Source organism: Dama dama, chromosome 1 (genome assembly GCF_033118175.1).
Source record: "Dama dama isolate Ldn47 chromosome 1, ASM3311817v1, whole genome shotgun sequence".
In the NCBI taxonomy this organism is placed as follows: Eukaryota; Metazoa; Chordata; class Mammalia; order Artiodactyla; family Cervidae; genus Dama; species Dama dama.
The window spans coordinates 36,044,176-36,071,566 of NC_083681.1; the positions used below are offsets into that span (position 1 = coordinate 36,044,176).

At 48.9% G+C, this 27,391-nt stretch overlaps 1 protein-coding gene and 2 non-coding genes across 8 annotated transcripts in view; all 3 read left to right on the forward strand.

Moving 5' to 3' along the window:
• PLEKHA7 (pleckstrin homology domain containing A7) overlaps positions 1–27,391 on the forward strand; it is a 213,709-nt gene that overhangs the window by 9,191 nt on the left and 177,127 nt on the right. The window lies entirely within an intron of this gene.
• Positions 228–334, forward strand: LOC133064754 (U6 spliceosomal RNA). The gene has a single exon (XR_009694709.1). It is a non-coding gene; the product is annotated as a U6 spliceosomal RNA (small nuclear RNA).
• Positions 12,869–12,975, forward strand: LOC133065096 (U6 spliceosomal RNA). The gene has a single exon (XR_009694834.1). It is a non-coding gene; the product is annotated as a U6 spliceosomal RNA (small nuclear RNA).

Genomic DNA, 27,391 nt, shown 5'->3' on the forward strand with positions numbered 1-27,391 from the left:
ACAGTAAGTTCCAATAGATGTGAGCTTCTCTTCTGGATATCCACTCAGCTATCAGGTGAGGTAGAGACGTATGTGATTTCTGAGTCCTGATCATATTCAGCTGCTGCTGCCAGAGTCTGTTGCCCTTGAACTGGGATTGCCTGGCTTGGAAGCCAATGATAGGACTCAGCTCAGGAATTGGTTTAGACTAATAAAAACTGCATAACCATCATGGTTATTAAAAAGATGTGCTTGCTTCGGCAGCACAGGTACCAAAATTGAAATGATACAGAGAAGGTTAGCATGGCCCCTGCACAAGGATGACAGGCAAATTCATGAAGTGTTCCATTCCTGAAGCAAATTTCTTTTAAAAAGTACTTGCTTACAATAAAATACAACTTAAAAGTAAAGAAAAAAGATGTCCTTAAAGTATTTGCTTTTACGTGTTTGACAAAAAAACTCAAAAATATCCGTCTGTGTATTCAGGGGCGTAGAATACATTATTGAGAGCAGATGGGGCAAAATGTTAACAGCGGGTAAGTCAGGGTGAGGGGTATATGGACATTCTTTGTACTAGACTTGCAACTTTTCAGTAGGTTTGAAATTTTTCTGAATAAAAAGTTAATTGACAAAAACACTACATAATCTTGTCCAACAACAGCTATGCTCGCCCAAGGCCATGGGTGTCTTGTCCCGGCTGTAGGGACCCGGGGACCAAGAGCCCTGGGTAATGAGGTGTGAAGACGGCTCCTGGTTTGTCTCTCTCCTGGGCATTTAGAGGGCTGCACAGATGTCCGATCCTTAATCTGGGCAGCCGCCTGGTTATCAGCTCTGCTTGCTGAAGGACAGACATTAACTGGTGCTGCCTGGGCCACAGATGTCAACAGTAATCATCTCCATGGTGCTTGATTGTTGAAAAACACATTCTTTTTAGAAGCAGGTATTTTTATTATTTTATTGTCCTCATTTTACAGATCAGACAAGCATCTGAGACACGCAGTGGGAGAAGGGTTAAAAGATCTTTTCAAAGCCAGAGCCTTGGTGGGGGAGCTGGGACTTGAACCAGGGTCGTTTTGGCTACAATGTGTGTACTGTTTCTACCAAGGTTCAAGGTGTCTTCTGGCTCCCATCACCTTTCCTTCTGTCCCGAATTCACTCTTTTCAGTCTATTCCCCAAAACTCGTCCCCTGTACCTTTGCTTCCCTGAGGACCCTGAGGCAGAAGTCTCCTTGGGCCTCCCTCGGAAAGTCCCCCGCAGGATACAAGAGTGATGGGCCGGGTAGATGGTTCCCAGGCAGGGCAGTGGGTTGGGTCTCTGGTCCTCTGGGGGAGTAGGTCCCCTGACCTCCCTGCAGATGTCAGCTGATCGCAGCTTAGGGGCTGATGAGCCTCTTAAGCCTGCTTAGAGCCCGGCTGTCTCTTTCAGCTTCTGCCAGAAGAGCATTTCCAACGTCACAGCCAGGGTTCTCAGGGTTTTTCAGGGGCTTTTCCTGCCAAGGCAGCGCCCTCAGCCTTGTGAGGTCTGACAGCTGGAAGTTAGCACGCAGGCTCTTCAGGGGCTGCTGGCTACCTCCTGTGCTTCCTGGAACACTGCAGTGCGGGATGCGGGGTGGGGAGAAGGTGGGGAGGTGGGCAGCGTGCTGGGGGTATGAAGCAGGCAGAGATCCCATTTCAGCCCTATGCCTGGGCCCCTGGATGCATGGCTCCTGTGTTCTCACCCCTTGGTTGAAGTAAAAGATGAGACTGTCTCTTTCCCTAGAGGCATGGAAGCAGAGCAATGTTGTACTTAAATGTAGTAACCTGTGCAATAAGCCTGTCCTCTCCAAACTGAGTTCAGAGCGTGTCCACAGAGAGCACCTTCCTGGGGGAGCATTTAACCAGAGGCGGGCTGGCTTTTGACTCAGGATTCATCTAGACTCTGATGAACATCTGCTGTAGGCCAGTCTCCACACGGGGTGATGTGGAGTGAGATGGAGGTCCCTGTCTCCGCCCTCCAGCGCTGCCCAGTCTGAGAGAGGAGAGGAACACTGGGCAGTTTCAGTGTGGGTGACGGGGCCGGCAGCCTGAGAAGGGAGCCCTAGGGAGCATCAGGGGGTGAGTGTGAAGGCAGACCACTATGGAGCAGAGCAGAGGGCAACCTGAGGCTGGAGGCCGGTGGAGGGAAGGCGAAGGGGCTGGGGCTGAGGGTATGTGCGTGCCTGTCTGCGCCCCTAGGAGGCTGGCACTGAGTTGAGTAGGAACTGGGCCTGGATATCACCTTTCACCAGTAGCTGGGCTTTAGGAGAGTGACATAATTGTGACATAATTGAGCGTTTTGCCTTGGGATTCCCCCAACTTCTGTGTCTGAGGGGTGGTGCTGTGTGGGAGTTACAGAATGCAAATTCTGGGGTCTGAGTGCCTGGGTTGTGATCTTAGCACTACTGCCCGCTTGAGCAGGTCACTTAAAGCTCTCTGTGTCTTCAGACGTCTTTTCGTCTGTAAAACGGGGAAGATGCCTGTCCTGGTGACTTAAACAGCGTCTGGCAGATCGTGCATGCTCTGTAACTAGCATTCCTGCTATTCCCATAAAGGGAGCCTCCTCCTATGGTGTAAATGCAGCACAGTCAGCAGAGAGAGCTTGTCCCCTTGGAGAAAATCTCCTGAGATCAGGCTAACAGGAGGGAGAATTGTGCTTTCTTATCTGTAAAAGAAAGGGCACTAAATGGCTGTTGCTAAATATCAAAGAAATGATTCCTCGAAGCTCTGTGTGTCTGTGTCCAACCTGAGAGAAGGTGAACAGGTTTCTGGTCTGACACATTTTCCAAATGGACAGTTTTGATTTCCTCCCCATCCACCAGCACCACCACGGAGAGGGCTCCCGGGTGTTGGCGTTAGTGTTTGCACTGCCTGGCTGGGCATCTAGACTCTTTGTTTTAGAAGCAGTAACCCTGGTGTCTGTATCAGAGCACTCGATGAGGGAGCAGGGAGGGTCGACCCAAAGTAGAAGCTGAGGCATATCTTCTAGGGAGTGGGCTGGGAATCTGCATCATTATAAGCTCTGTGGGTGCTGATAGACCCTGGAAATGAAAACATCTCAGAGCTTCAGCTTCCCCGTCTGTGCAAGGATGGAAGCGCTCTGTTCCTTCCAAGTGTTACTTGAGAATGAAACGTGATGGCCTACCTGAGCCTCCTAGCGTGCTGTTTGGCACATAATGGGTCTGTAGGCCTTGTGAGGCTTTTCATTTAGAGAGGACATCCATCAGGATTCATTCGATGGAGCTGTGAGAAAGGCCTTGAGTGAGTCAGTGGATATAGCTCTCCGTAATGCCTAGCCTGTGACCCTGCTTAGATCCTGGAGGGCCAGGCTCCCTGGGGCCTCTGGTTTCCTCTGTGGAGTTTGGGAGTTCCCTTCTCCCCACTGCCCAGATGATGCTGTTGGCGGCTGTTGGCAGCATTGGTGGGGTGGCTGGTCTTTTGGGGTGACCACTGAGAGGGGACTATGTCTACCTGTGGGCGGGCTAGCCATTCTACATCTCAGAACCCTATGATCACTCAGAGATCCTCTTGAGAGAGGAGGAGGGGCAGGGGTGACGGATGGGCGGTTGTGGTGATTGACATTGCCAGCCAGAGCAGGCAAGCAGGCTGCGATTAAGTTGAGAAATGGGGATGCTTCCTCTGTGTGGGAGAAGAAATGCGTCCCGGCAGACAGTTGTTTTGATGAGTCCTAGAGGAGTCTGGCTTACAGTCTTTCCTGAGCTGGTCCTGGGGGAGGTGGGGCGGGGGCAGGACTGTGACTCAGCGCCTGAATGGCTCACCAGCTCCCCGGGGACAGTGTCAGGCAGTGAGTCAGTGTTCAGCCAAATCAGAGTGGCTTTGTAGACTTGACGTTTGGCTTGACCCCCTCGACGCTGGCAGGCACACAAGGAGAGAGGGTTGACTGGAATTAGGGGTAAATTGGGGTTGTAAACTGAAGGGGTGAGGAGGGATGCAAAGTCAGGGTCCCAGGGAGGGCAAATGATTCCCTCCACTGCCCATGAAAGCCTTTGAAAAGGTTTCTTTTCTCAACACATTCTAACCTGGGGATTTTTAAAAAATAGACACATGAATGCTGTGAAGCTAAATATCTATAATCACTGTACCCATTAATCCTTTTCTAAACAGAATTGGTGGTACCTGAAATTACATCCGCTTGCTGAGGCTTTGAATAATCACATTTTTTTTTTAGCGCTAGTGTGTAGGTGGGAGCTGGGGAGAGCTCAGTTGGCCTCTGCTTTGACATTCTCCCAGCCCTCTTCACCTGAAAATGCAGCATGTGTTGGTGGGTTTGGCACTATATCGTTTCTAAAACTCGGGCTGGGGGATAGTAATTCTTTGGGGGAGGGCTTTGGGAGAGGGCTTCCTAGTCTCTGAACAGGTAGATATTTAAATTAAAACCCAAAGCACACTTTTTATTTCACGTATTTTATTCCACGTATTTTGAAATGAGGAGCACAGTGATTTCAGATACAATAATTGTGTTGTGCAGTGTTCTTGCTGGGCTTTTTTTTTTTCTTTTTTTTGCTGGGCTTTTTGAAGCTGCTCCTTGGGGCAGAGAGGACCTGGTTGATGCTGGATTGCCTCCTTGAGTTCATGGAAAGGTTCGAGAATTTTTTTCTTTCAGGCCTTTGTTGGATTTTGCTTGGTTTGGGGGTACAGTAAGCTGAACTCTGGGGCAGGAGGACTGTCACACTGAGAAGCCAGTTGCTTTTGTTGAGTTCTTATTTCCTTTTTCTTTTATAAATGTTTATCTAGTGCACACTGTGTGTGCTGGATATCATCACTGACTCAATGGACATGAGTTTGAGCAAACTCTGGGAGATGGTGAAGGACAGGGAAGCCTGGCATGCTGCAGTCCATGGGGTCGCAGAGTTGGACACGACTGAGCAACTGAATGACAATGTGCACCGCTCTAGGGGCTTAACAGACGTGAGCTCATAGTCCTCGTACCAACCCTATGAGGCAGGTCCTATTTCTATCCTCATTTTATAGACAAGGTGGGTTACGGAACGCATGGCGCGGGTGTTAGGTGGCAAGGGTGGGATCAGCCCCAGCTGTCCTTTGTTGGGATCCTCACCGTCCCTTTGTACCTGTTTGGCCTGTCTCCACTGTGCTCCATGGTGGGTTGGGTCTGGGAGAGGAAACAGATCCTTTAAATCAAAAGCCTTTGCTTCTGACTTGCCTTCTTTTAGGGATGGACACCTCCCTCCCCTAGTCCCACCCAAAGTGGAAAGAAGATTTTGAAAGTCAGCTCCTCTTCATTGTGAAAAGGTTTGGCCTTTGGAGGAGAGTGAAAACCTCGTATCTAGTTCTTTCCCGCAGCCTGCGGGTTATTGCTCGGGTCCCTGTCCTGGGATATTCCTGGTGGGAGGAAATGGAGACAGCTTGTGGACTGAAGCAGGGAGAAGGTGACGGGCTTTCCTTTTTCCATAGTTGCCTCAGGGTTTCATGAGGGGGTTGGTGATGGGACCGCTGGCCACCTGGTGGAGTGAGCAGAAATGTCCTTGACTCTTCCCAGTTAGTAAAGAATCCGTCTGCAATGCAGGAGACCCCAGTTTGATTCTTGGGTCAGGAAGATCCGCTGGAGAAGGGAAAGGCTACCCACTCCAATATTCTGGCTTGGAGAATTCCACAGACGGTATAGTCCATGGGGTTGCGAAGAGTCAGACACAACTGAGTGACTTTCACGTCACTGCAGAAGCAGAGGGGCAGGGGAATCCCAGTGGGTGCTGACCTATCCACAACCCGCCAGTGCTTGTGTGATGGCCTGGTAACTCGGCTATTTCCTGCAGACTGATACCGCACCCCACCCCCAGCCCTCCCAACCTTTCTGGAGCTGGTTGTGGCCCAGGCCTATCCCCCTCCTGGCCCTGGCTGTATCTGCCTGGGGAGCAAGTGGGGTTGGTGGAGGGACCCTGAGTGTGGAGTGCTTCCACCTGGGTTCAGCTCTCACACACAGTTCAGCTGTTCCCCTCTGGGCTTCAGATAGGGCAGCCCTGGGGTTGTGGGTGAGCGCACAGGCAGTGCAGCTTTGTGGCCCCATCATTTTATTTAACCTCTGAATAAAATGGGGCGATGCTGGCATCTGACTCCTGGGACTTTTGCACTGCTCACTTGAGAATGATACGTGTTAGTACTCAGTCCCCAGAACATTGAATAGTTCAATAAATTTTAGCAAGTATTTCTAAGGAATTTGTCTTTTTTCTGCAATGGCTGTGCTGGTCCAAGTGCATTTGAGCGATTCCTTGACTTACATCCTGTAAGGACTCTTGTCTTCTGATCCACACAGAGGGTACCTGTGGACATTGCCCGGCTCAGATTCTCAGTTATGAGCGTCTTCTAATAGATAGCATTGAATGTGTGTTTTGCCCAAGCAAAAAATGGCCAACTCTACCTGCTGATTTTAACCATTTGTTGTTGTTTAGTTGCTAGATTGTGTCTGACTCTTTTGCAACCCCATGAACTATAGCCTGCCAGGCTCCTCTGTCCATGGGATTTCTTAGGCAAGAATACTGGAGCAGGTAAGAATAAGGAGCTATTTCCTTCTCCAGGGGATCTTCCCGACCCAGGGATTGAACTCATGTTTCTTGCTTGGCAGGCAATTGACTCTTTACCACTGAGCTACCTGGGAAAGCTACACCCTAATTATGACTTCGGCTTTTGGATTTAGGCAGTTTGGATATAGTTGCAGCAGAGATGGTTTCTGACCAGGCTCTGGCTTGCTTCCCCTGGGGAAAGGGAAAAATAGCTCCAGTGATAATGAAGAAGTGGAGAGGAGAGGAGAGATTCAGTTTAGTGTTTCTGTGTCTGTCTGTCTGTGTGCCTGGCACCATGCTGTTTGTATTCTGGGGGCAGCAGGGGGCTCAGGGGGCTGGCCAAGTAAGATGCCCACACAGGTTCAGGCTGTAGGTTGGTCAGGTGGTGTGTGATGAAGTGTCAGGTGAGTGCTGAGGGCCCACATGGAGAGGAGCATCCAGGGAAACAGTTCAGTGGTGGATGTGTCAGGGAAGGCTGAGGGGTCTTGTGTGCTGGACTGAGTGAGGACTGGAGGAGGAGCGGGTGCCTCCAGCAGGGGAGCCAGCTTCCACTGTTCAAGGAGATCCCTTCATTTAGCAGACCTTCACTGAGCTCTCAGTGCACCAAGCCCTGGCCTGGAGGCTGGGGATATCAAAATGGGTAAAGCAGAATAGAGAAAACAGCCTTGAGAGGCAGAAAGGCCCAGTGATTGGGAGCATGGTCCAGCACGAGATTGCCTGGATTTGAACCCCAGCCCTCCCACTTACTAGCTTGTGGATCCTGAGCAAATTATGTAATCTGGGGCCTCAGTTTCTTCCTCTGTAAAATGGGGATACTAGTAATTGTGGTGGGGATTAAATGAATTAAGATTACTCGGAATAGTCTTGAATATATGAAGCACTCTGGAGTGTTGGCTATTGTTATCACTAGAATATGGGTTCCATGCGGGCAGGCATTTTGTCTGTTGTATTCACTTGCTATATCACCGGCTCTCAGCAGGTATCTGGTATACCAGAAGGTCATAGGCGTTAGTTGAGGAATCAGAGTGCCACTAGTGTCCTCAGGGAGCCTGAGAGCCTGTTCTCTATGGGGACGCAGACGTGTCAACAACTGGAGGAGACTCTGCAAGTGCCTGGATAAGGGGAGCATGCGGACTGGAGAGGCACAGAGAGGGGTGGCCAGGGCAGGCTTGCTGGGGGAATGGGGGAGCCTGAGCTGGACCTTGAAGAACAAGCAGGGAATTTCTAGGTGATGACAGAGTCTGGATGTTCAGGGAAGAGAAAGCAGAGTGGGCAGAGCTGGCTAAGAGCGTGACATGTTCAAGGACATCAAGAGAGGAAGGAGGCTGCAGAGAGGACTGCTTTGAGGAGTTGGGGCTTCATCCTGAGGGTGGCGTGGATCTGGGCTTAAAAAGGGGTGTAAGGCCTCCCCCGACCCCCATGGTTGTGGGGGAGGAAGGTGGGATATCCTGGGTGTGCTGGTCATTCTCCCAGACTCCAGCTCAGGAGTCCAAAGAGGTGAGGCTGGAGGAAGCGGGTTGAAGCCTGTGAGACATCCCAGCCATCACCTGGCAGGTGAGGGCTTGGCCTCCAGAGGAGAGGCTGGGAAACCCACACCACTGCCTGGCAGCGCTCCTGCCTTAAAATAGAAGGAGATGGAGATAAAGAGTGAGAGGTGGTGTGAGTGTCCAAGGGGTGACCTAGTTAAAACCCGAGCCCCTGGAAGTGCGAGAACCACTCTCACCTTCGTTCACATGCCAGGGCCTTCCACGGGGCAGCTGCCAAGGGTGGCCTTACCTTCCATATCTTGTCCCTCCTCAGCCCTGGGCCTCGAGCAGAAGTCCTGTCACTGGGGGCCTCTGCCCCACCCCACTGACAGAGGAAGTTTGTTTCCCAGGCTGGTGTGCTGCTGATTGAGGGTATGGGGACTGAGAGTAACAGAAATAAGGGAGTGAAAAATGGGTGAATGGATTCAGGTTAATGGAACCTATGCATTTAGTAACTCCAAGAGAAGAAGACTTGGAGGAAAAACTCTTTACATTTAGGCTTTTGTTGCCTACAGTGTATCATAATTCCTCATAGATTCAATTATCCTACAGACGGTAACACCCTTAGATTCCCTGGTTCATCTTCCCTCCACCTTCCTAAATCCCACCTAGAGATAGTAGAAAAGAGGAAAAACAGAGAAGGCTTTTACTTTTCTTTGCCTCTTTCTTTGTTGGTCCATCCTGATTTCTCTGAGGCCTTCAGGACTTATTTCTGTGCCTAGTAATTTATGTGCTGAAGGTCCTTGCATAGAACTTTTAAATTTTAACAGAGATTGTGTGTGTGATGGAAATTGTGTAGAGATGCTGTTTGCAGGAATGTGAGGTGAAACCATCTATCTGTGACCCCTGGTGGTGTTTTCTGGGTCTGCGATCCTGAGTCAGGAGGGTGCCCCAGGACCACCACTTGGTCAGCACCTACTGTGTGCTCACTGGCCCCTCACCCGAATGGCCCTGGGAGGCTGGCGTCGTCTGCAGGGAGAACTTCCAGAGCTGAGAGACCACGAGCCTCTGAAGGTGACCCAGGAAGCTGACTGTTTCTGGTGACCTGGAGCCTGAGGCCACATTTAAAATTGCTGGGAACATTGAGCCTGTAGGAGTGGCTCACAGCTGTTTGAGAGCCGTTGAGGTGCTTTTCTGTGATCAACACTTTTTATGGCTTATTTGCTTTGACCCTCATGGTAGCCCTAAAAGGTGTCATTTTCCTCCATTTCATAGATGAGAACACAGGACCAGGGAGGCTCTAAGTCCAAGGTTATACAGCTGGAAGGGCTGGTGTGTCACGATTCTAAGCCAGCTTTTGCAGAGCATGGTACCTATAACTGACTGAAACCTCACAAGAAGGACTCCCCACACAGGGTGGTGTGTTATGATTCTCATTTACGCTTGTGGAACTAAGATCCAGAGGTAAATGATTTACCCAGAGTCACATAGTGGAGGTGGGGTGGGGTGGGGGGTGGGTGGTAGGAGCTGGTCTTGGACCCAGACCCCAGGTGCCTCACTGGGCTTCCTTGACTTCTCCTTCCACCTTGAAAAGCCAGGAGCAGCTTGCATTTGAGTCACACAGCCCTTCAGACGCTGGGGATGGAATGGGGTAGAGTCTGAAGGAAGGTGGGAGTAGTGGTGAGTCCTGCCAGGAGAAGCCCCTCCTGGCCTGGTGACAGCGTCCCCACCTCCCTTGGCACTCACACGGAGTCACGTGGCTTCCTGCCTGAAGCCCTGCACTGATGCATTTTCCATTCTTGTTGCCCAGGCTGGGGCTCAGTAGACCAAATTCAGTTTGTCTGTTGGTCTTCCCAGCACAAGCAGCTGGTAAAGCCCAGGACTACTTGGCAATAGACACATTTCCAGGGAACTTTAAAAAATGGAATGGCTCTACTTTGAAATATGTCAAGAATCAGACCATTCTCATGGCCTCTTACCATCCCGGTTCTCACCACTGTCCTCTGCTGCCTGCATTGCCGCATTACCCTCCTAGCTGGTCCCTGTGTCTCTCTCCCCCTCCCCGACACGGTGGGGTGCTTAGTCACTCAGTGGTGTCCGTCGCTTGTGACCCCATAGACTGAAGCCCGCCAGGCTCCTCTGTATGGAACTCTCCAGGCAAAAACACTGGAGGGGGTTGCTATTTCCTAGCCAGAGATTGTTCTTCAGCGGAAGTTCGGTCAGCTCAAACCACCTTAGGGCTCCCATCTCACACAGGGACTCCAGAGCCCTCACAGTAGGAGGCCCTGTGCCGCCTGCTCCCTCACCCCCACGTCACCTCATTTCCTTCTGTTCTCCCTGACGCTCTGCTCCAGCCTTGCTGTTCCTTAAACATGAGAGCACAGCCCGCCACAGAGCCTTCACACTCACTGTTCCCTCTTTCTGGAATGTTTTCCTTCAGGTATCCCCATGGCCTACTGCTCCTGTATTGTCTTCAGGTCTTTGGTGAGGTGTCACCCTTCATGGTGGCCTTTCTTGAGTCCTCTCCTCCAGCACAATCTATTTCCTTAACCCTACTTTTTTTTGTTTTTTTTTAAAGAATTCTCAACTTGATTATATTACAATTTTAATTTGCCTCCTGCTAGAATTTAATGTCCATGATGACACAGAATAGTGCCTACTTTGTTCAAGGTTATACCTCTAGTGCCTAGAATAGTGGTTGGATCAAGTAGGTATTCAGAAAATAATTTTTTTTAGCTTGTTTGAGGTATGATTGGGGGTTTCCCAGGTGGTGCTAGTGGTAAAGAACCTGCCTGCCAATGCAGGAGACGTAAGAGACACAGGTTCGATCCCTGTGTTGGGAAGATTCTCTGGAAAAGGAAATGGCAACCCACTCCAGTATTCTGGCCTGGAAAATCCCATGGACAGAGGAGCCTGGCGGGCTACAGTCCTTGGGGTCACAAAGAGTTGGACACAACTGAAGCAACTTAGCATGTATGCACAAGATATGATTGACAAATAACAATTATGTATATTTAAGATGTACTACTTGATGTTTTGATATATATATACACATTGTGAAATGGTCACCACAATCAACCTAGTTAACAGATGCATCGCTTCACATGGTTCCTTTTTCTGTGTGTGGTGAAAGAAAATAATTGTTGAATGAATTTATTCAGTAGTTCATTGAACTCTGTGATAGTCTTTCTTTGGTACTCTACCTGAGAAGCCCATCAGCTACTAAGTGATGTCTCCCTGCTTGGCCCCAAGAAGCACAGGCCTTGGCTGCTCTGCCTCAGGTGTCCCCAGTGTCTCCTTTCCAGTGTGCGGATGGCATGGTGTCCCTCTATTTTTTTGTTGGCTTCCAGTCACCCCTTGTGGAGAATTACCTGAAAATGGACATTTTTCTATCATGCCTGTCCACATTGACTACAGGAAATTAAAATGGGTGAGCTTACCTGCTAACCACCATTGGTATTTAAATACCCATTGAGTTCTCAAAGCCATACAAATACTTGAAGTGGCTGGAGGAGACGGCATCCATCTCTTGAGGTTCTCTCTGCAGAATTGGAGCTGAGCCATGTCCAGGACAACAGTGTGATTCAGGGCCCAGGATATAATAGACTGGAAGGAAAGAAGCCAAGGTTGAGTGAACAGACACCTGTTGTGTGTTGCTCATGGCCAAAATGGTTATTTCAGTCTTAACCATATTCTAACCTTGAGGTTGATGATTGAGTGTCCCTGTGATGGGATAGGGAAATTAAGGCTCAGAGGTGATGTAATCAAGGCTCTAGAGCCTTGGAAATAATAACTAGACAAGGCTCTAAAAGGGAACTCACAGCAGGCTGTAGAGAACTGTTAGTATTTGGGGTCACAGGGGCCGTGTGACATCAAGCAGTGACACAGATGGGGAGATAGGAGTGCTCTCTCAAGTGTGGCTTGTATGGTTTTGAGATAGCCTGTTGAATATGAACAGATTTTCCCCACCCCTCCCCATTACGAAGTACCTGAGAATAGGGAGAAGATAGTTTTAATGAAGCCCTGGTGATATGGGGCTGGAGAAACCCTGGCACCAACCTTCCCCCACATAGGACCTATGCATCTCGGGGACCATCCCAAACAATGCTCATGTAAGTACATTCAGCTCAGCCTGGCTCTAGGACTTCACCAGTCTTGGATATTTCGTGATTGGGGAAGGCAGAACTTTATTACATCATGGGGAGGGAGGAACCCAAGGAGAGAATGGGGCTGTGAAATGGGCTTCCCTGTTCTAGGGGGACCAGGTAGTGCTGGCATGATTCAGAACCTCAAAGCCCTTATGAAGTGAATACTTCTTACTGTCTAGTCCCTGGTGATGGGATTGGGGCCTGTCTTCTTGACATCAGTTTAATTAATTTCTTCTAATTCATTTATCAGCATTCATTTGCTCCTACTCTTTACCAGGTGGCACCATGCCAGATTCTGTGGCTACAAAGACAAGGATGTTGTCAAGGAATTTACCATCCAGCACAGGGAGAAAGACAAACCAAAGATGATATTTAGTGTGGAGAGGCTGTGGGACAAAGAAAACAGGGTGAGGCTGGAGCGTGGTGCCTCAGGCCACAAAGCTTTGGGTTGGCAGACTTGAGTTGACTCTTATCCCAACCCAGTCAGTTACTTGACCTTGGGCAAGGTCTTGTTCTGGGATAGGTGCTTCCATACTTTATCTTATTTATTCCTAAGATCAGCCTGCCAAAGTAAAAATGTTCTCCCGTTTTGTAGAAATTTGGAGACGGTGAGTAAGTTGTCTGGGTCACTAGGTAAATAAGTGGCTGGATCAGGACTCCAACCCAGGTCTCACTCCAAAGTTCCTGCACTTTCTGTTGTATCCAGCTGATGAAAATGAGTTTCGTGCTTGCTTCGGCAGCACATATACTAAAATTGGAACGATACAGAGAAGATTAGCATGGCCCCTGCGCAAGGATGACACGCAAATTCGTGAAGCGTTCCATATTAAAAAAAAAGAAGAAGAAGAAAATGAGTTTCATCCATGCCCCAGCATGGCCAGGGCCCTCTGGGAGGTGCAGCACTGGGCAGAGGGGTTGAGTGACCAAGGAGTCACTCATAGGAGTCAAAGGGATGATGTGACCAGCCAGAATGCTCATTTTGTTATAGCCTGCATGGATGGACGTGTGGTACTTATGACATGGGAGAAGGTGGTGATCTTCTGCTCAAGGGAGATCACACATGGAGGACTGGGGTCCCTTTTGGGATCACCCTTATAAGAGGGATGTGACTAGGTGAAGCCCTTCCAAGGGGGTGTTTGTGATGGGCACAGGAAACCTTGTATCCTGAAGAACATCCGTAGGAACCTGGGGTGTTTCATGTGAGCAAGAGGAGGCTCCCAGGGAAATGAGGGCTGGCTGCAAATATTTGAAGGCCTGTCATGTAGAAGAGTCTTATTCTCTGGGAAAACTACAGAAAGGCTTGGCTCCAGGTTTTTAACAGAACCTTCTAACACATCTCGGGACATAGTGAGATACTGTCACCAGAGGTAATCAAGCCCGGATGGAAGCCGTGGAGAGTATGGAGTAAGTGCTGTCTATCATTCCTCTGCTCCAGAGCCCTTGCCTGTGGCTGTGTCTCTGCTGTTCCGGGTGTGGGTCCTGGGAGAGGGTACAGAAAGGAAGGGTTTAGGCCTTCTCTCTCCCAAACCCAGGTCTCCTCAGCAGACTCAGGTACCTCCAGGGGTGGTGGAGCAAACACAGGGTTAGAAGCAGGATTAGAAGACTGAGGTTTGAGCCTTGGCTCAGCCGCCTACAGCTGTGTGACCTTGGATAGTGCATTTGTTCTCTCTGTAAAGAGGGTCACGTCAGCCCCTCACCATTAGCCTTTCATCAGGTGGTAAGTGACAAAATGCTTTGTCAAGGAGAGAGGGTTCAAATTCTGGTTGGTAACAGGTGCAGCTCTGACCACTAGGAGCATAATCAACTTCAAGGGGCTTGGGCGTCCTGTGTCTAGGAAACTTCACCCAGTGGTGGTAGGGGACCTGTTAGGTGCCAGTGTCTTGGAGAACTGGCTCCAGGTTTGTACACAGTCCTCTGAAATGTTTTGTGACAAAGTGAATTTCCCATCACTAGTGATAAGCAGGAGAGTCCTCTGCCTTCAAGGGCCCATGAATAAAGAGTCAGAAGGAGAGACTGGGACAGGTGTTGAGAAGAGAGGGATCCAGGAAACCTTCATGGAAAAAGTGACATTTGAGTAGGACCTAGACAAAGATTTCATTATGCCGGGAAGGCGGCAAAGGCCTGGAGGAGTCGGGGGCATGTGTGGGGTACATATGACATGAGGGAGAGAATCAGATGCTGGGGTGGGTAGGGAGTCTCTTTATTGGGGTGGGGTGTTGCCCCCCAGCTGGAAGACTCTTCTGTTCCTGACAGGAGAGCACGAAGCTCTCTGGTGGTTGAAAGGAAGCAGGTTGACTACAGTTCCACATGGCGTGGGTCAGGAAGGGGCAGGGTGAGAAATCTGGGGGAGGCTGTCTTACATTCCCTTCATTTCTCAGGGGAAGGGCAGGCCCACATGGGAAGTGGCTTTACTGGCAGCTTTAGGGTGAGCTGAGGTTAGAACCAACGCCTGACACCTCGCCCAGGTTTTCACCTGGCCCCATGCGTGAGTCGGCCGAGATTCCATTTTTTCCTGGTTCTGCCTCTCGGCAGGCTATTCCTCTTAAGGTAAAAGAGGACAGAGCCGAGTTGTATTTACCAAAGGGGCTGGTTGGGCAGGTCTTCTTGCTGAGACCCATGTCTCAGGCCAAGGTCAGCTGTGCTGGCTCCTGGTGGGTGGAGTCAGGCCCTGGCTAGCCCCCAGCTAAAGGGCTTTTGATCGGGAATGACCACTACTGGTAGGAACTGAGGTTTTACAAGGCATTGCCCCTGAGAACAGTGGGCTGGAAAGATTACAGCACTCACATTCTTTCTTAGGAGATTAGGGCCATGGGAGATTATGGGATACACAGGAGGCTGTAGGAGGGCTGTAAATTTCCCATTTGGGGCAATTAATCTGATGGATGGTAAAACAGCTCCCACTTCCTCTCCCCCTCCCTGGACTGGGCTGGGCAGTCAGGCTGGCTGGAGAATGTCCCAAGAATGTACACCCTGGATTCCTGCCCTGCCTGTTTGGGCCCCTGGTTAAAACCTTCCCTGGGGGTAGAGTCGGGGCCTGTCCTTTTCCTGCCTCCCCTTTGGAACAAGGAAAAGCACACAGTAGGTGCTTTATAAAGTACTATGCAGAGCCGTTACTTACTTGATTAGAGCCTGGCTGTTAGGGGCTGGTTGGACTGGGGCTGTGGGTGGGGAAGCTGAGCCCCAGGGTAAGATCACCTGCCCAAGGTCACTCAGGTCATTGGTGGTAACTGGGACTCCAGCCAGGTTTCTCCACTCCTGGGCCTGGGCATCTTCTTCCCAGTTCTGTGTTCAAAGTGAAAATGAAATAGATGATGGGCTTTTTTTTCTGGTTTCTCTGCTCTGACTTTCTCCTTGCTCCTGGCCAGTCACAGGGTCCCTGGTGTGGTGACTGTGTACAAGGTGTGACACGGTCCTGCTCCCATCTCCCCCAAGCAGTTTTGCAGCATTCCTAGGCTGCCCTTCTCTCACATGCTGACTGTGTTTTGTGGCTCATTTTGGCCATCTGCCTCCCCAGCAGGGCCTGGCACCTGTGGTTGGTGCAGGTTCCCGCACAGTGCCTTGCTCCTGTGCCTCCTGAGGGCCCTGCCGTGAAGCAGCTTGAACTCGGGCGAGTGTGCTTGGTCCAACTGGTTGTCCTGTCCTCTCTTCAGGGGCCCAAAGACCTCATACTATATCGTGCCTTCAGATCAGGGCCTTCCAAGGTGTTCTTAACCTGGGGCTTCTCTCTATGTGGTCTGCATCCTATAGGGATCACAGCAATCACTTTGGCCTGAACACAACCCAACAACATCATAGTGTTTCTAGCACTTTCTTCTTTCTGTGCCTTTGTTGTTGCAGTCCCTAATGCATCCTTAAGACATTGTCTCAGGAAACCTTCCCTGACCCCCTTTCACTAAGGCTTTGTGACGTCCTTTTATTGGTGCTTTCATTCATTTATTCAACAAGTATGTCATGAGAAGCTGTTATGAGCCTGCAGTGTTGTGAAGGCTGGGGAGCACAGCCATGAATGAAGCAAAATTGTCTGTGCTCGTGGAACTTACACCCAAGCATCCTCTCCTGCCGCCTTTCACCTTAGTTGACACTAAAGTTTCTCTCTCTCCACATTAGCCTGTGAGCCTGTGAGTGGGGCAGAGGCATCTGCCTTGAGAAGCTCAGGCTAGACTAAGGAACATGTAGACAGGGTGAGGAGGTGTCCAGTTGGCTGGCACCCAGGATATTTGTGGTGTAGGATGCCTAGACTCTTCTTTTGGTCAAAGAAGATGCCACCACAGAGTTACGAGGGTGTCGGATAGGACTTTTAAAAAAGTTTTATCTTACTGAAGTATCATTGATTTATAATGTGTTAGTTTCTGGTATACAGCAGAGTGATTCAGTTATATGTTTGTTCTTGTTCATATTCTTTTTCACTATGATTTGTCACAGGAGGTTAGATGTAGTTCCCTGTGCTATACAGTCGGACTTTGTTGTTTATCTATCCTATATTTAATAGTTTGCGTCTGCTAATCCCAAGCTCCCAATCCACCCCCCATCCCCCAACTCTTTCCCCACCTTGGAAACTACAAGTCTTTTCTGTTCTGTTTGTTTGTTCTGTATGTCTGTGAGTCTATTTCTATTTCATAGGTAAGGTCATTTGTATTATAATTTAAATTCCATATATAAGTGATATCATATGGTACATCTTTCTCTTTTTGAGTTCACTTAGTATGTTAATCTCTAGGTCCACCTATATTGCTGTAAGTGAAATTATTTAATTCTTTTATATGGCTGAGTAGTGTTCCATTGTGTGTGTATATGTACATACACCACATCTTCTTATCCATACATCTGTTGATAGATATTTAGGTTGTTTCCTTCAGACAGGACTGGTCTTTAATCTCATATTGTTTGACCTTAGACAAGTGAGTCAACTTTTCTGTTTCCACATATGTAATAAGGGGTTAGTGAGAACACCTATCTTATAGGGGCTTTCATTCATTCATAAGTGTCTCTCCTCCCTGTCCCCACCCCCAAAATCTCAGACCTTTATGGAAAAGTCTTGGAACCCTGATGTGGTCTCTGATGTAGTTTATCCACTCATCCATACAGAGATCCCTTTAGGAGCAGTGCTGATCAAATTGCTTCTGATGAATTCCTTTGGATAACAGGAGAGCTTGCTCCCTAAGAGGGCAGCCCCTCCTGTAACTGTCACATCTTCATTGTTAGAAAGTTTCCTCCTAGGTTGAGTTGAAGTCTTGTAGGCTCTGACTTCCCTCATTGCTTTTAATTCTGAAGTACAGGGAGTTAGTTATGTTCTCTCTCACCCCTCTTATCTGCTAGCCCTTCCAGTTAGGAGAACCTTTACTAATGTCCCAGGAGGCTCTTTGTAGTTCTTGCTTTGTTACTCAGAGTGATCAGCTAGCTGGGAAGGTCAAGGAGAGGTTTCCAGAGTACAGGATGCTGGGGTGGGGTCCTCAGGGTTAGGAGTCAGCCAGATGAGGAAGGGGAGAAAAGCCGTGAGGCGAAAGATAAGACATTATCTTCTAATAATATGTAGAGTCCAGGAACTCTAGGTTCACAGGAACAGTAGGTGGGGGTGGTGTGTGTGTGTGGTGTGTATGTGTGTGTGTGGTGTGTGTGTGTGTGTGTGTGGTGTCTGTGTGTGTGTGGTGTGTATGTGTGTGTGGTGTGTGTGTGTGTGTGTGGTATGTGTGTGGTGTGTGTGTGGTTTGTGTGTGGGGGTGTGGGGGTGTGGGGGGGTGTATGTGTGTTGTGTGTGTGTGTTTGTGTGTGTGTGTGTGGTGTGTGTGTGTGTGGTGTGTATGTGTGTGTGGGGTGTGTGTGTGGTGTATGTGTGTGTGTGTTGTGTGTGTGGTGTGTGTATGTGTATGTGTGTGTGTGGTGTGTGTGTGTGTGTGTGGTGTATGTGTGTGTGTGTGGTGTGTGTGTGGTGTGTGTGTGTGTGGTGTGTGTGTGGTGTGTGTGTGTGGTGTGTGTGTGTGTGGTGTGTGTGTGTGGGGTGTGTGTGGTGTGTGTATGTGTGTTGTGTGTGTGGTGTGTGTGTATGTGTGTGGTGTATGTGTGTGGGGTGTGTGTGTGTGTGTGGGGTGTGTGTGTGGTGTGTGTGTGTGTGTTGTGTGTGTGTGTGGTGTGTGTGTGGTGTGTGTGTATGTGTGTGTGGTGGGTGGGTGTGGTGTGTGTGTATGTGTGTGTTGTGTGTGTGTGTGTTGTGTGTATGTGTGTGTGTGGTGTGTGTGTGGTGTGTGTATGTGTGTGTGTGTGGTGTGTGTGGTGTGTGGTGTGTGTATGTGTCTGGTGTGTGTGTGTGTGTGGTGTGTATGTGTATATGTGTGTGTGTGTGTGTGTGTGTAGGGGGAACCGTAAGGGAGGTGGAGCTGGAAAGGTAAGCCAAAGCATGCAGGAACACCTGTGACCTGCCAAGGGTCGTGAACCTGAGGACGGAGGGTTTTAGGAGAATGGGTTTTAAAAATGGGTTTGTTGGGGGGCCTGGGAGCACAGGTTTCACATTCTCCTAGAACCTGCGAATAGATTTCTGAGCTCCTCAAACTCTCCTTCTTGCTCTGTTCTGGAGTTTCTGGTTAAACCTGTCCTTGGGACCCCTGTTGAGCAGAGCAGGGGTAAGTCAGCACCTTGAATGTGCCAGTCACCCTTGATAGCGTGTTCCTGAGCTCAGCGCACTGGGTGAGCCTGGCTCCAGGCCCCGGCCTCTGGGCACCCCTTCCCTGGTAGGGCTGGTGGCGGACGCGGTAACCATGGCCGGCGGCCGGCCTCAGCTTGCCTCTGCCCCAGAACTGGCTGGACACACAGCCCTGTCTCTGCCCTGCAGGGTCTCTCTTTATGCAGGGGGCCTGCATGAGTATGCCTGGACTCTGAGCCCTTGGCCAAACACTCCAGATTCTTTGGGCATCAGGATATTTTGAAGGGGCTGGGGCCCTCGCAGGGCTGTTTATGCCCCACGCAGATAGCTGTTTGTGTCTGATTTTTATATATTCCCAAAGGTACTTTCCGAGCTTCCTGGGGAAGGCCTGTCTCTCCCAGCCTGGCCGGCTCACTAGGAACCTTCTGGCAGACACGCCTCACACTGCCGGCATATGGAGTGTCCTCCTATCACCGTCTGTCCTTCCCCGGGGTCTTGGATGCTGAAGGGCCGAGGGTGGAGTGGGGCTTTTTGTTTTGGTTTTAAATAGGGGCGACGCGGGTAAACAGAGTGGCGTTTCTGGCGCTGTCTGAGGGCCAGGACCCCGCATTCCGGCTCCATGACGACAGCCTGTCCCGCTGCCGCGTGCTGGGCCGTGGGCAGCAGCAGCTTAGATGGAACAATGGGGCTCTGTTGCCTCGCTGCTGCTGAGCTGGGGCAGAATACATTTTAACTGAACACTTTCTACCCTGAAATCTAGGGGATCTGGTGGCCCAGTCCTCCCTCATTCTTTCATTTTCCCTTTGCCGCTCAAGAGCTAACTTATTGCAGCTCCTTCCCCCCCTCTCTAATATTACCAGCCTCTTGGGGGGAAATGGTGTTTTCAGCCTGGGATGTGGTTTGCATTTGGCTGACTTGGTGATGGTGAGAGAGAGGAGTGCGGGGTGAGGGGCTGGAGGTGGCTGGGAGAAGTCCCTGTAACCCAGCTGGAGTATCATCACAGGTGCTGTGTCTAAGAAGCTCTTCCTGCCCTCAGACAGGGCTGCCTGGGACGTAGGAGGATTGGCTATAAAGTCAGACCAGCTGGGTTGAAATCCCAGTGGTAACATTTCCCACTTGGGGCCTCAGGTTCCCCGTTTGCAAAATGGGGATAAGACTAGTGTCTAACCCATAGGCTTGCCATGAGAATTAAAAGAATTTGAGATATATAAAATGCTAAAGGTAATACCTGGCATATAATAAACACCCCCAAAATGCATTTATTATTATGTCATTTTAATGTTATATCCTGATCATCATCAATATTTCATTTACCCTTCAAGACTTCATCTGAGACTAAAAGATGAACAGAGCAACATTATTTCTAAAATGCAAATTTGATTTTGTCACTCCTTGGCTTAGAAAACCTAAGTGAGTTCCCATTGATCTTTCTGCACAGGAGAAAGGAACTTTTATGTATTGAAAGCCTACTGTGTGTTAAGTCCTGGGCACTGGGTGTACCTCTGCTCATTTAGATTAAGTCCAAAGTCTGTAAGACCCTTTATCAGCTGGCTCTATCTTGCCTGTCTTTTCCCCTCTACCAACCCATACCAAGCCAAAGAAAGACATAACTCTACCTAAGAGGACAATTTTCTTCCCTGCTGTTGCACAGACTTTTATCCTCCATGCCTTTGTGCATGTACTGCCTTCCACCAGGAAACACCCTGTGAGTGGTGGCTCTGGGCCTGGGGGAATAGACTGCACAGGGGAGAGTTTGGGAATTCCCTAACCACCATCCCCCAAGAACCCAGGCTGTGTGAAAGCCTACTGGCCAGGCTGGCTCTGGTTGAATCCTGGTTCCACCACTAACTCTGTGGCCCTCAACATGCCCTAATAATAGCAGCCATTTCATAGGTTTCTTGCAAGAAGTTAGTCCACATGAAGCATTAGAACAATGTATGACTGTGAGTGTTCAACACGAGTTATATGTTTCTGCCATGGCAACTCTTTCCAAAGGTCTGATACGGTGTTTTTGTTTGGAGTCTTTCTGGTTCTAGGCTCCACACTGAACTGATTTCTTTTGGGGGTGACAGGAGTGGAAGAGGTCCAGTGGATCAGGGAGCTTTCAGCATGGGTTCCTTGCCACGCCCAGCACTTCCTGCCTTGCTCCAGTCTGTCACCGGCAGGATCCCTTGCTTTCCAGCCACTGACTAAGCTTGTTGATGTGGCCTCTCCTTATGGTGGCAGATGGGTACCTTACAAGGTAGCCTCACATGATGTGGAGACCCCATGTATACCAACCTGCTTATGGATAGACTTGCCTGCCTGTGAATGGGACACTTGATATCCAAATGAGAATCATCTGTAGACAAAAAAATTGCTCTGATTTGAGATTATCTACATAACCAGTCTCTGGTCAAGAAAGAGAGAATGAATATGGCTTTTCTTTTTTTTTTTTTCATCTTGATGAATTTAATTAGGGCCAAGTTCTCAGAGACTGAGTATTCTGTGAGTACCTCTCATTGAAAACAATGAAAATGATGAAAGGCCTTAGAAAGAGAAAAGAATGGAAGATTTAATTTCAGGGAGCTATGGCAATGCATGGTTTGTGTCCCTTCAGTTCTCTGTTGGACTCAGAAGTCAGGGGAGCTGGGGTTTTATCCCAGTTCTATCATGTGACCTTGTGACCTTGAGCATGTTTGGCCTCCAATTTCCTGTCTCTAAAATGGGAATAACCATGTAGAATTGTTGTTGGGAATTAAAGATCACATGTTCTTGTGTTTATTCATTTAACCAACCAGCCTTTGCTAGAGCCCCTATGTTCCAGAGCCAGGCATCTAAGGATGGATAGAATATAGTCTCTTTCCTCGTGGAGCCCAGAGATGGAGGTGAAGGTGGAGGGATGTGCGAGTAGATGGACTTCAAGAACATGGTAGTCAGGCCAGTGCTTTGCTGGAATCACAACAGAAGGCATATTGGTACTCAACTCTTGGGAGGTCAGGGGAGGTTCCCAGGTTAACACCTGAGTGGGGCAGAGATAAGAAAGGTAGGGGTACAAGGCAGGGTCACCGGGTAGAGGCAGCCACACCTTGGCATTATAGAAACATGCTGAGGGGTGGAGATGTGGCTGTGGGCATGTGGAGGAGAGGCCACCCTGTGGGCCAGGCTGGAGGTGAGCCCAGCTTTGCCCTGAAGGTGCTGGCCTGGCGGCAGAGTGACTTGAGACAGTGGAGTGCAGAATCTGGTCAGTAGTTTACAAGTCTCATTCTGGTGTCCATGGGTGGGGGGAGACTTAGCCAATGGCAGGGAGACCTGCTAGGGGACTCCTGGGGTGGTCTAAGTGGGAGATGATGCGGACCTGGACAGGGCACAGAGGAAGACATCAAGCAAGTTGTGTGTGTACACGTGGGAAAGGTTAAAACCCTCTATATTCCTATAGGATAGTTTGTTTTAATGAGATAATCAAAAGTACAGACACCCAGCAAAGAGTTCATATTGTGGCTCTATCCTTCCAGGGCAAGAAGACAAAATTGCAGAGGTTCATGTTCCAGGATGTTCACTGCAACCTTGTATGAAACACTAGGAGATTGAAAGCAATCTGTCCATCAATTGGAAACCAGATAACTAAATTATGAAGCCATGCAATCCGAAAATGAGGCTGCAGGTCTTTCTTTCTGAAAACAGCAGGTGCATAACATATATCCAAATGGAAGAACGTAAGAACATATGCACAGCATTTAGCTTGCTACCCTTTTGCCATTTTTCTCCATGACTTGAATGCCTGTCAAGGTTGGGTTTGCTTTTTTTCCCCTGTGTGTGACTTTCTGTCTTACATGACTTGATAACTGTTTTATGTCTGGGTCTCTGTGAATAAGGACTATGCCTTGTTTCTCTCAAGCAACAGGAGTAGGTGGCGGCTAATTACTAGGAATTTAATTGAGGGATGTAAACAAAGGGCCTGTTCTCACCATTAAGTGATATTAAGCTGGAGGCTGATTCTCCTCTGTTACAAACAGAAACAGTATCTGGCCCAAAAAGAAGCTTTAAAACTCAAGTTGTGTTAACAAAGACCTCTTCCAGAGACCTCCCTGCTGTAGTGGGGTGGGGGTGGGGGTTGTGGGAGGAAATTCAGGCTTTGTTTCCTCTGTCTTCTGGAGCCAACTGGAGGTGAGGGGGGATGAGGTGTGCCTGCTGTCCAACCGGTTTTCATGCAGAGCATCTGAGCCAGTGTGTTTTTGCTGGGGGTGGCAGGGGGGAGGGGAAAACTTTGCCTTACATCTACTGGGTGCTAGCACTTCATGTTATCTTGTTTCACCCAGGAAATATTCTCCCTCATTTTGTAGACAAGGCTACCAAGGCTCAGAGAGGTTGAGTAACTTGCTGAGGTTGCCCAGCTAGGAACTAATAGAACCAGGATTTGACCACAGGTCTATCTGCCCTTGACCCTCTGTGCTTTGCCTTAACTTCCAGTAATCCTAGGGCAGGGACTGGGCCATGGTCTGGGCAGGTAGGCACTGTTGCCAAGTGGGTTTGGCCTTGGATGGTGAGCAGAGGGTAGAAGGCTCTGAGTTGGAGCAGTGTAACGCAGAGCCAGTCAGGTGCGTATTTCATGTCTGCTGTGTATGCGGCGTGATGCTGGACACTGAGGGAATGCAGACAAGAGGTCAGGATGACACTGTCCATGTCTAGTCTGCCATCGGGTTGAAGTCACTCTTTCTTACACAGACAGCTGCAGCAAGGGGTGGTGAGGGATAAATAGGAGCACAGAAAACAAGAGGTGGAGGAAGTCTGAAAAGGAGCAGGACTGAGTGGGCGAGGAGAGAGGGGGAGGCGTGAGCAATGGTGTGAAGACGGTAGGTCTGGGCTGAAGTGGAGGTTTCTTGGAGGTGAGGAGTCGGTGGGAGTTTGGTTGGGAAGCACAGAAGGTGGTGGGTTGGGAGGCTTAGATGCTGGACTGAGGAGCATCGCCTGAGCCTTTGGGTGATAGGGAGCCAATGAAGGCTCTCGAGGTTCTAGGGTGATGCACCTAGCTCTGCTGTGAAATGTGGGGTGATGGAGGCAGGGAGGAGGAGCTGCCAGTCTCTAGAATGTTTACCTGCCTGCAAGAGCAGTGGTGGAGGGGTGGGGATACCCCAGTACTGGGGTAGACTGGGGCTCTCAGGTCTGCTTTGACATGGGTATGTAATGGTCCCAACGGTAGACAGAAACAGATAGCTGTGTGCACTCTGGTCCAGGGGGTGGGAGGGTGTGTGACCACACCTTGCAGGTGCTCAGCTTGGCATGCATGTGTGCATTCATTTAATAATTATTTATTAAATGTCTACCATGTCACTTAAGCTAGGCATATGGTAGTGAGCAAAACAGACCTGATCCACTCCTTGGGTCTGACTTTGAAAGTATATGTCATGTGAGAAAAAAAAATGATGGGGAAAAAAAAACCTGAGCTACTCCAAGAAAGCAATTTGCCCTTTGGCCTGGTTGTTCCACCAGCATGAAAACATTGCTTCTCGCTGCAGAAATGAGATCCTATAGAGGAAGTTCCTGGACAGAGCTTGCCCAGAGGGGTGGGGTTTTAGCCTGCAGCTCCCCTTTCTTAGACGTGAGTTGAGCAATGGGGCCTCCCAGAAATTGGGGGAATTCCTTGGAGCTGAACAGCACATTCCTGTCCGTCCTTCTTCCCAGCACTCCTGCCCAAACCATGCTGGCTCTTCTCTGGCTGAGCCAGTCTTTCCAGGCTGCTTTCTGCCCTTAGGTGGGAAGAGGAGGTGGAGGAGAAAAAGGGGATAGGATGAACATTCGAAGGGGAACAAGAAAAATATTTCAAACAGGAAAAGCTCCAGGGAAACAACCTCCCTTCCTCTGTGGGCCAGTGAAACCCCAGATCAGAAGTTCAGAGGCTTTGGCTGGGCTCAAATCTTCCCCATTTGCCATGGTTCAGTAGCTCATTTCCAGGGCTTATTTCTGAAGGCCTCGGTGGTAGAGGCCAAGATGTCATTCACTTCTGAAGGCCAAATACCTTGCCAAAATTCCAGAGGCCTTGACCTGGGGCTCTGGCCAAACAGATCCTGGTGTGGTTGCAGCCTCAGGTCCTTCTTAAGTACCTGTGCCCCGCCCCCACTAGGACCGACCCCAGGGCCCAGGGAGGCAGGTAGCAAAGCAGCCCCTGCCTGAGGTGGGGTGGGCCGGCCTACAGGCAGCTGGGCTGCACCTGTGAACGGAATGGAGACCCACCCAACATACTATGCTGGTGGGAGAAGGACACAGATTTAGTTAGAAGCTTTAACCGTGGCAAAATTGGAGCTTTACTCCAAGTATTTAAAAAATTACTTTTTGTGATGTAAAGTTATCCATTGTTCATTTGTGGAAGTTTAGACAATGCATTTGAGCAACAGGAAGAGAATAAAAATCTCTTGTAAACCTGTCACCTAAAGATAATCATTTTGTTATTTATCTATATGTGTCTATGTATACGTGTGTGTGTTTTAAGAAAACTAGGATAATACTATAAACTATTTTGCATTTCTTTACTTAACGATATGTTCTATGTCATTAATTAACATTTACCTCATTAGTTTTAATGGCTATGTAGTATTTCCTTTTGATGCTTTTGAACTGTGGTGTTGGAGAAGACTCTTAAGAGTCCCTTGGACTACAAGGAGATCCAACCAGTGCATTCTAAAGGAAATCAGTCCTGAATATTCTTTGGAAGGCTCGATACTGAAGCTGAAACTCCAATACTTTGGCCACCTGATGTGAAGAACTGACTCATTGGAAAAGACTCTGATGCTGGGAAAGATGAAGGCAGGAGGAGAAGGGGACGACAGAGGATGAGATGGTTGGGTGGCATCACCAACTCTATGGACTGAATTTGAGTAAGCTCCAGGACTTGGTGATGGACAGGGAAGCCTGGCGTGCTGTAGTCCATGGGGTCGCAAAGAGTTAGACATGACTGAGCAGCTGAACTGAACTGCACTGAATATTTCCTTATACAGTGGCATTGTGATTTACTAACTAGTAAATCTACAAGACTTTGGGGGGTTGCTTTCTAAAAGGGAGTGTCAGTCCTTGTGGTAGCTGGTTATAAAATAAATACACGAATTAGAGTTTCTGAGGCTGGGTCCCTGGCATTGTTCTCTGTAAGCTCCTGGTGGTTTTAGTGTACAGGCAGGGTTGAGAACCATGTGGTGAGACCATGAACACCCACGCTGCTTCTCTTACCCCAGGACTTGGCGCAGTGCAGGGCCCTGAGGAGAGGCACAAAGAGAGACTTCTCCCTTTGCCAATGCTGCCACCAGCGAGTACGGGGCTGACATGAAGGTGGTCGATCGGAGGGCTTCTGCTGTGGCCTCTGCTGAATCTGTAAGCTGGTGACCCTTTCACTAGAGTTCTGGCCCCCACATCTCCTCTTTACCTTGTGTGGCGATGGTTGCTAGTTTTAAACCTTGCAGTTGACAGCTTCATGTGACTGAAGCCCTCACCCACCCAGGGGGACGGAGGGGCTGACGAGGACTGGAAGAGAGCAGATTGGGTCCTGCTAGGTGTCTGGAGGGATTGGAGGGAGACCGTGATATTCTCTGCACATCCCTGGTGCCTTTAGACATGGGGTCACCCAGTCCTCCCAACCAGCTATAGGGCAGATGGCCCAGATAGTCTTATTCCTGTTTTATAGTTGGGGAAACGGAGGTTCTGAGAGGGTCTTTGATCCAAAGGAGTGAGTCAGGGTTGAACCTCTTTCTTTTGACTATCATTTGCTTTTTTTTTGTTTTTTGGTAGAACCATCTGGGTCTGTAGATTTGCTAAAGACCTTGGGTTTATGTCTCTTTGGGAAACCATTTTATAGCACAGTGTATGGTTACTGGCCAGAAGTTTTCTAGTTTTTCAAGCACTTATGAAAATTAGCTGCTGAGTAACAGCACATGTGTTTTGGTATGTTACTATCCATTCATCAGCGTGTTTGGAAAACAAGGAGGGAGGCAATTTTAAAATATAGCCATAACAGCAATTTTTTCCTGGTTTCCAGAGAAACATTTTCAACAGCCTAAGATAGTCGACAGAACTTGCATTTCTGACAGGAACCTGAGTGGCAATAGTAATAGTAGTGTGGTGGTAATAATGGCTTATGTTTATTGAGTGTACCACACTCTGACACTTTGAACACCTAAGCTCAAAGGGTTAGTGAGGAGATTAACTCTTTCTAGTTCAGAAACCAAACCAAGGAAAAAGCTTACCACCCCTTGGTCATATTAGTTGTTGTACTGCCATACAGTGAACTGCTGTGCATCTATTTAAAATGGTGCCATAAAATATTAACCAGTGATATGGAAAGTATTCCCTGTGCCTTCATAGATAAAAAGGAAATCATGAAACAGGCCGGCATCTGGAGGCGCTCAATGAATATTTCAATCCATGTGCATACAAAACAGTACTGTCACCCTCCTCATTTTCCTGGTAAGGAAACTGACTTGCCTGAAGGTCACACAGAATTTTGGAACCCAGTGTGTCTGTCACCATCCTCAGATGCTTCTGTTATTTAAAAAACAGAGAAATGTTTTTATTTTAATGTTTTTATTTAAAAAACAGAGAGTAGGATATTCTGTAATCAAGCGTTCAAGAAAGACAAGTGAGGCAGAGAGA